The 8,045-nt window shown below is 35.0% G+C and overlaps 1 non-coding gene across 1 annotated transcript; it reads right to left on the bottom strand.

The window, feature by feature from the left end:
• Positions 1–5,832: 5,832 nt before the first annotated feature.
• Positions 5,833–5,939, bottom strand: LOC121225612 (small nucleolar RNA R71). Its single transcript, XR_005923467.1, has one exon. It is a non-coding gene; the product is annotated as a small nucleolar RNA R71 (small nucleolar RNA).
• Positions 5,940–8,045: the final 2,106 nt, after the last annotated feature.

Here is an 8,045-nt window from a genome sequence, read left to right on the forward strand (position 1 = left end):
TTTTCATCCACAAACTGATGGTCAATCCGAGCGGATAATTCAGATACTTGAGGATATGTTGAGATGTTGCATCCTCGAGTTTAATGGTTCATGGGAGCGGTATTTACCTTTGATTGAATTCGCTTACAACAATAGTTTTCAATCAAGTATTAAGATGGCACCTTACGAGGCTTTGTACGGTCGTAAATGCCGTACACCATTGTTTTGGACCGAGCTCTGTGAAAGTAAAAATAATTCGTGAAAGTCTGAAGGCAGCATCAAATCGTCAGATGTCATAGGCGGATTTAAAACGAAGAGATATTGAGTATCAGGTGGGAGACAAAGTGTTTCTTAAGGTTTCACCTTGGAAAAAGATACTCAGATTTGGCCGTAAGGGCAAACTGAGTCCGAGATTCATTGGGCCGTATGAAATCTCCGAACGAGTTGGTCTAGTTGCATATAGGTTGCTTTTACACCCTGAACTTGAAAGGATTCACAACATTTTTCATGTTTCGATGCTTTGACGTTACAGATCTGATCCTTCGCACATAATTAGTCCATCAGAGGTTGAAATTCAATCTGACTTGAGTTATGAAGAAGAACCGATTCGTATCCTCGCTCGTGAGGTGAAAGAGTTACGAAACAAAAGGATTCCGTTAGTAAAGGTGTTATGGCTCAAACACGGGATCGAAGAAGCTACTTGGGAAACCGAGAACTCTATGAAAGAATGATACCCAAACCTATTTACCGGTAAGATTTTCGGGGACGAAAATTTCTTAAAGTGGGGGAGAGTTGTGACAGCCCTAAATTGACCCTAGTCGGGAAGTGGTTTTGGGACCGCTAAACCGAGTCACCGAAGTATTTGAATATGATATTTATTGCCTAAAATATGTGAATATGAATGTGTGAAAGTTTTAAGCTTCGATTTAGTCGATTGCAAGTGAATTTAGTTAATAGGACTTATGTGTGACACTTTTGAAATGTGATAGGTTAATCTATAAGGATCTATTAAAGCATGTAGTGAAAATAATGGTTTTGCATGTCAAATACTCCTTTTTTTTATACATAGTGGCCGACCATGATGGTACATATATTAAAATATGTAGTAAATCTTAATTAAATGGTTATTATTTTATGTAAAAGAAAGGAAATAAATAAAAGAAATAATAAGGATAATAAAAGAAAAGAAGAATGAAAGGGAGAAATCGGTTCTTCTTGGCCGAAAGGAAAAGAGGAAGAAGGGAGGGAAGCATTCGGTCATCTTAGGTTAATATTAAGGTAAGGAGTTTATACTAGTTCTTGAAATTTTAGTTGATCTTGGGTGAGATATCAAGTTATTTTTGTAACCCATGTTGAAATTTTGATTTTGGAATGAGTAAGGTTTTCGGCTATGGTAATTAACAAGGGTGATGGTTGTTGTTTCATGCTAAATCTAGATGAACAATGATAGTTTGCTTATATCTTGATATTTATGAGTTCCTTTCTTGGTTCTACCTTAAACCCATGAAGTATATTTTTATTTGGTGTTGTTGGAGGTTTCGGTCATGGGTAGAAAAAAAAAGAAAACTATAGATTTTGAGATTTATGATAGAAATTAATGAGTGAGAGTTGGATAGATATTATGATGTTACAATTCATGGGATTATAAGCTTGTAAGTTTGATGGTGAAATTTATGCTTTGTGAGGGTAAATGGTTTAAAAGGGAGCATTCGGCCATGATGTAAAATTATGATGAAGTGATGTTAAATGTTTTGAATATTGAGTATATATTGTTATAAGTTGAATTTAAGGTTTGTTAAATTAATTGTATTAAATTGCTTAATGTGATTAAAAATGCGTATGACCATTTTGTATTTGAGCTAAAAGTAGCTATATGACCTATTAAATTTCTTGTCATATTCGGCCATAAGCTAGCATAATGAGACTTTAATAAGTTAAATTTGTCTGAATTAGCTCAAGAGCTTAGAGGATCAAAGTTGGATAAGGGAAAGGAAAAAGTGATGAATAGCCGTCGAAATCGTTCGACAACATCCGAGGTAAGTCTTTGAGTAATGGAACGTAGTTTATGATTTGATTAAGTTATGACGTATAAGCATAACAAATAAACGGTGATATAATGATTCTATTTGAATTATATGTCGAGATAATTAGTTTATACTTATGACGGGTAGCCGAATGTGCATAGAGATCATGTCATAAAGCAAATCAAATCATGCTCTTTGTATGTGGCTATTGAGCCGAAAAATGGGAATGGTTGACAAGTGTCTTGTGTTTGAGTTCTAGTGATGAAAATGAAATATAGATGTGATATGATTTATTGATATATGTGCATGAATATTCGGATGGTAACCGGGCTAAGTCCCGAAGGCATTTGTGCTAGTGACTAATTCTGGGCTAATTCCCGAAGGCATTTGTGCAAGTTACTATATCCGGGCTAAGTCCCGAAGGCATTTGTGCGAGTTACTATATTCGGGCTAAGTCCCGAAGGCATTTGTGCGAGTTACTATATCTAGGCTAAGTCTCGAAGGCATTTGAGCGAGTAGCTATATCCGGCTAAATCCCGAAGGTACTTGGTTTGGGAATGAGCGGTCTTGCTGTAATACTTTCAATTAATATGCTCGTAAAATCCCAACGATGAGGTATGTTTCGTATATGCATTGGAATAGTTGATTCCTTTTAAATAGTATTCGCTCAATCGATTAACAAGCTTCCGGCCTTTAGCCAAGTTGATTCCTTATGTATGAATATAAGGGTTGGAAATGTGAAGTAGGTATGATTTTGAGAATATGTGTATAAGAAATTATTCGTTTAGTCATATGAATGCTATACTTCAGTTGTGCATGATTTCATTACTCAAACTTACTAAGCATTAAATGCTTATTCCGTTGCTTTGATTCTCTGTTTTATAGATTTTGCTCGTCAACTATCGGACTCGGGAGTGTCAAAGTCGAAGTCGCCCACACTATCAAAGCCCTTTTGGTACTCTTTTGGTGAACCTTGATAATGGCATGTATAGGACTGCCCTTTGTTGTTAGTCAAGTACTTTTGGTAATGTATATATTTGGATAGCCATGCGAAAATGGCTTATATATATTTTGAGCATAGCGTTATAATCATTTTGTATATTTTTCATTGAGTGGTATGGAAATGCTTGGTAATGATTAGCCATTGGAATGGTTAATCACGATCATTTTGGTGCTTTGTATGACAAATGGCTAGTTGATCCATGGAAAACCATGAAATAGGTAAAGCCTACCTTAAAAATAGATGCTGACTGCAGCAGTGAAGTGAATTTGAAAAATCACTAAAAATAGTACGAATGGAATTAATTATTGAATAACTTATATAATCGAACCTTGATGAGTCTATTTTCATATGGAATAAGCGAAATGACCATATGAGCCGTAATTTATGAGATGTTTAAGTTTTCGTAAAACAGGGCCAGAGCAATTACTGGATCCCCTGTTCTGACTTTGGAAATTTACCATAAATTAACCAGAGATAATTAGAAGTCATACTTTATATGTACGGATTCCTTTTTGAGTCTAGTTTCATTAGAAAGAAACAGCATATGTATTGAATCCCTGTTCAGGGATATATCTAAATCGTAATGCATGAAGGTCAGAGTAGTCAAACCCTGAAATAGGGGAGACTTTTACTAATAAACTGTACTAATTGGCCCAACCAAAAATTCTAGAAAACAATTTGTAGTTGGATATATTAGTCTAGTTTCAGGGAAAATTTACGGAATCAGTTTTCGAGTTTCGGAGCTCGAGATATAATTTTTAAGGTGACAGTGACGCAGTTAGCCAGCTTGTCTGGAAATTTTAAAATGAACTGTATAAATAAATGAATTAAGTCCGTTAACACCTCGTGTCCGACTCCGGCAACGGTCTCGGGTACGGGGCATTACATTTTGCTATTTTTAGCTTCCATACTCAGCTATAAAAGCCACCCCTTTCTGATCATTCAAGCCATCCCTCATTCCACAACATTCTCTCATTCCCTCTCTCACTTTTCTCCCATTTTTCCATCCCATTTCCCTCTTGTTCAAGTGTCGATTTCTTCTATTGGGTAAGAGGCTCTCATCAGCCATTTTGGAGCAACCATTAGGTGTTCATAAGCCACCTTGATATTCGAGGGCAACGAAGAACAAAGAACGGAGCAACTAGTCAAGCCAAGGAGAAACACCGAATTTGCTTATTGTTCCCTATCTATTTAAGTTTTGTTGTTGTTTTGATGAAAATGCTTATGAATATTTATGCTATTGAAATGGTTATTTTAATCAATTTAGCTTAAATTAAGTTTGTGTCGAGTTAATTATATACTACCTGCTTGAATTGTTAAAATGACGTTTATGCTGTTATAGGCCTCGGTAAATTTCTTGGTTAAGTAAAATCATGCTTAAGTTATTCTCGCATTACGACTGTTAGGTAGCTAATGAATTAATTATTTAAACGGATTGCAATTTTAATTAATTGACACAGTACTTAATCAGTGCATGTTTATTCTTCTAAGGTAGCTGAAGGTTAAATTAGCAATGCATCTGGCGATATTATTGCCTTGCATAACTTGCAAGATTATTGTGATTAAACTATTTCAAGGTAGGGATGCCTTGTCACCTCACATAGTCTTTTATATGCTAATTAGATTTAATTAATCATTTGAATTGTCATAGGGATACATAAGAGATTAGTTCGGTTTAATGAGTATGTTTGTGCAATAACATGTTTGCTTACTAGAATCTATTTATTCGTTGAATTGACATAGGGATATGTCAAGAGATGAATGGATTTTTGTATGTAAGTTTGTTCATAAGTTAGCTAATTATCGGGTTTCTGTGAATTTATTCGTAATAGTGTAAACATGAGTTAATAATTTCGAGTTCAAGAAATATAATTAATCCAACACAAGTATGTTACCTTGATTAAATCTTATCTGAAATCGTGCATTAGAACTCCTTTGTTTTAGTTTTAATTATTTACTTAGTTTTTTAAATAGTTTTTGATTATCTTTTAAAACCAAATTATTTTTACCTCACCAAAGTGTTTTACAATTAATTTCATAATTAATTCCTTTTACAGTCCCTATGGGTACAATAACTCGTCATTTACTTGTCACTTTATTACTTGTTGCGATTGTGTACACTTGCACATTTTTTCGTTGTTCCAAGTTTTTGGCGCCGTTGCCAGGGACTATTTTAAAAAAAAAAGTCATTATTTGTGAATTTGTTAGTTTTACATTTTGGTTTATTTTTCTGTTTAATTTTTAACTTAATTAATTTTTCTTTGATAATTTCAGGTGTTTATGAGTATTGACCAGATTATTGACTTACTCCTTGCAGACCTTGAGATAGAACGAACCTTTCGATAGTGAAGAAGACAAGCGAACCAGAAAAGGACTGAAGGAATGAATTTCGAGAATATGAATAAAAGAAACGGAGCTAACCTTGCTCAAAATCCTATCCTTATTACTGACGATAGGGATAGAGCCTTAAGACAATATGCTGTGCCAGTATTTAACGATCTTGATCTTGGTATTAGGAGACCCAAAATCGAGGCGTAACAATTCGAGCTGAAGCCAGTAATGTTCTAGATGCTTCAGACTGTTGGCCAATTCAGTGGAATGCCTACTGAAGATCCTCATCTTCACCTAAGATTATTCATGGAGGTGAGCGATTCTTTCAAATTAGCTGGAGTTCCCGAAGATGCATTACGATTGAAGCTATTCTCGTACTCACTAAGGGACAGAGCTTGAGCCTGGTTGAATTCATTGCCACGAAACTCAATTTCTACATGGCAAGAGTTAGCCAAAATATTCCTCATGAAGTATTTCCCGCCAAGCAAGAACGCTAAGTTGAGGAACGAGATCACTGCCTTCCAACAAATGGATGATGAGTCCTTGTATGAGGCATGGGAACAATACAAAGGACTACTACGAAAATGCCCTCACCATGGAATCCCACATTGCATCTAACTTGAGACATTTTATAATGGTCTCAATGCTCACACGAGGATGGTAGTTGACGCTTCTGCTAATGGTGCCCTCCTTTCTAAGTCTTATAATGAGACTTACAAAATCATTAAGAGGATCGCCAGTAACAATTATCAATGGTCAACCAATCGAGCCACGTTAGGAAGATGAGTCACTGGAATACATGAAGTGGACGCTCTCACTGTAACGCCCCCACGCCCGAGACCGTCGCCGGAGTCGAGTATGAGGTGTTACTAAGCTTAATTTAACATATTTAGAACTTTGGATTATTTATTTCTACATTCACAGCTTTTAAGCTACTTGCATCACAGTCACAAGAAAACTCATATCTCGAGTTACGAAACTCGAAATCAAGATCCGTAAATTTTCCCTAAATTTAGACTCATATACCTATCTACTACTTTTTTATAGTATTTTTGGTTGGGCCAATTAGTACAGTTTATTAGTTAAAGTTACCCCTGTTTCAGGACTTGACTGGTCTGACCTCTGTTTACTACGACCCACATTTATCCCTGTAAAAAATCCATATGACTATGAGGTTTGTTTCTAATGAAACTAGACTCAATAAGGATTCTGATAATATAAAATACACTACCTAATTATATCTTTACAATTTATGGTGAATTTCTAAAGTTGGAACAAGGGATTCAGAAACTGCTATGACCCTGTTTCACTAAAATTCAAATATCTTGTAACATATAATTCCTTTACCTGTTTCATTTGTTTCATGTGAAACTAGACATAATAAGCTTCAATTTTATATGTATTTCATCACCAAGTTCAATATCTATGATTTTTAGTAAATTTTTAAACTCGCGTCAGTGTTGCTGCAGTATTCTGTTTATGGCAAATATCATCCCTTTTATGAGTTTTTATGCACTAAGTATCTTAATAATTTTCCTTAACATCAAATATAATCTAAACTAAATATTTTCATAATTTATCATTATCAAGCATTTCCTCAACCATTCCATCACCATACCATAAGATCATTTACACAAAAAAAGTATATTGCTATACATGCCATACTTAAATTTACAAGCCATTACCAAAAGTCTTCCGGATAGTGTGACTGAGCCTTCGACCTATCCCGACTCCTGAGCTGGCTTGTCCAAAACTACAATGAGTAAGAAGGAGGGAGTAAGCATAAATGCTTAGTAAGTTCATATGCAAATAATAAGTAACATAACAAATAGTCATACCAATCAACATTAGCATGTATCACTAAAACACATATCACATTTTTAATCATTTTTCATCATCTTATTACCTTATCGTGGTTGTATCAATACTCAACCCGAGGGTTAAATACATACCTGTCCAAAATAACCATTTCACATCACTCACCAATACTTCTCTTTACATCTCGAATATTCCTCCATTGAGTAGAACTTTACCCGTTGAACACATCGGAATATAATTCGGATACATGGATAACTTGCACATAAGTGCCATATATGCAATCAAGCAATCATGTAACCCGCCCAAAAGTGAACTCGGACTCAAGTCAACGAGCTCAGGCGTTCGCATCCATAAGTGAACTCGGACTCAACTCAACGAGTTCGGATGCCTAGTTACATCTCACGAACTCGGACTCAACTCAACGAGTTCGGACATTCGCATCCATAAGTGAACTCGGACTCAACTCAACGAGTTCGGATGCTCAATCATCCTAGTGACATGTCACTTGTATCCTAATTTATTTCTGAGGTTCAAACGGGATTTTTCCTCGAACACTTATCCTTGCCGTCTTCCGTAGAATGCCGAAATCAATACTCGGTAACAATTATATTTAACAAGTAGTTCACATAATTTACATATTATTTGAAATTAACCACAAAGCATACATTTCATAATAAAATTCAGCATAACATATAATTAACATCAATAACTTAAAAATAACCATTATGATACATTATTTACACATGAACTTACCTTGGTACCAAAATACAAAGATTTTGCAATTTAGTCCACAATCTTTTCTTTTCCTCGATTGAGGTCAATTCCATGTCTTTCTTGATCTAAAATAACACATTTAGCTTATTTAATACTCACATTATCAAATTAATCCT

The sequence above is a fragment of the Gossypium hirsutum genome, chromosome A03 (genome assembly GCF_007990345.1).
Source record: "Gossypium hirsutum isolate 1008001.06 chromosome A03, Gossypium_hirsutum_v2.1, whole genome shotgun sequence".
Classification (NCBI taxonomy): Eukaryota; Viridiplantae; Streptophyta; class Magnoliopsida; order Malvales; family Malvaceae; genus Gossypium; species Gossypium hirsutum.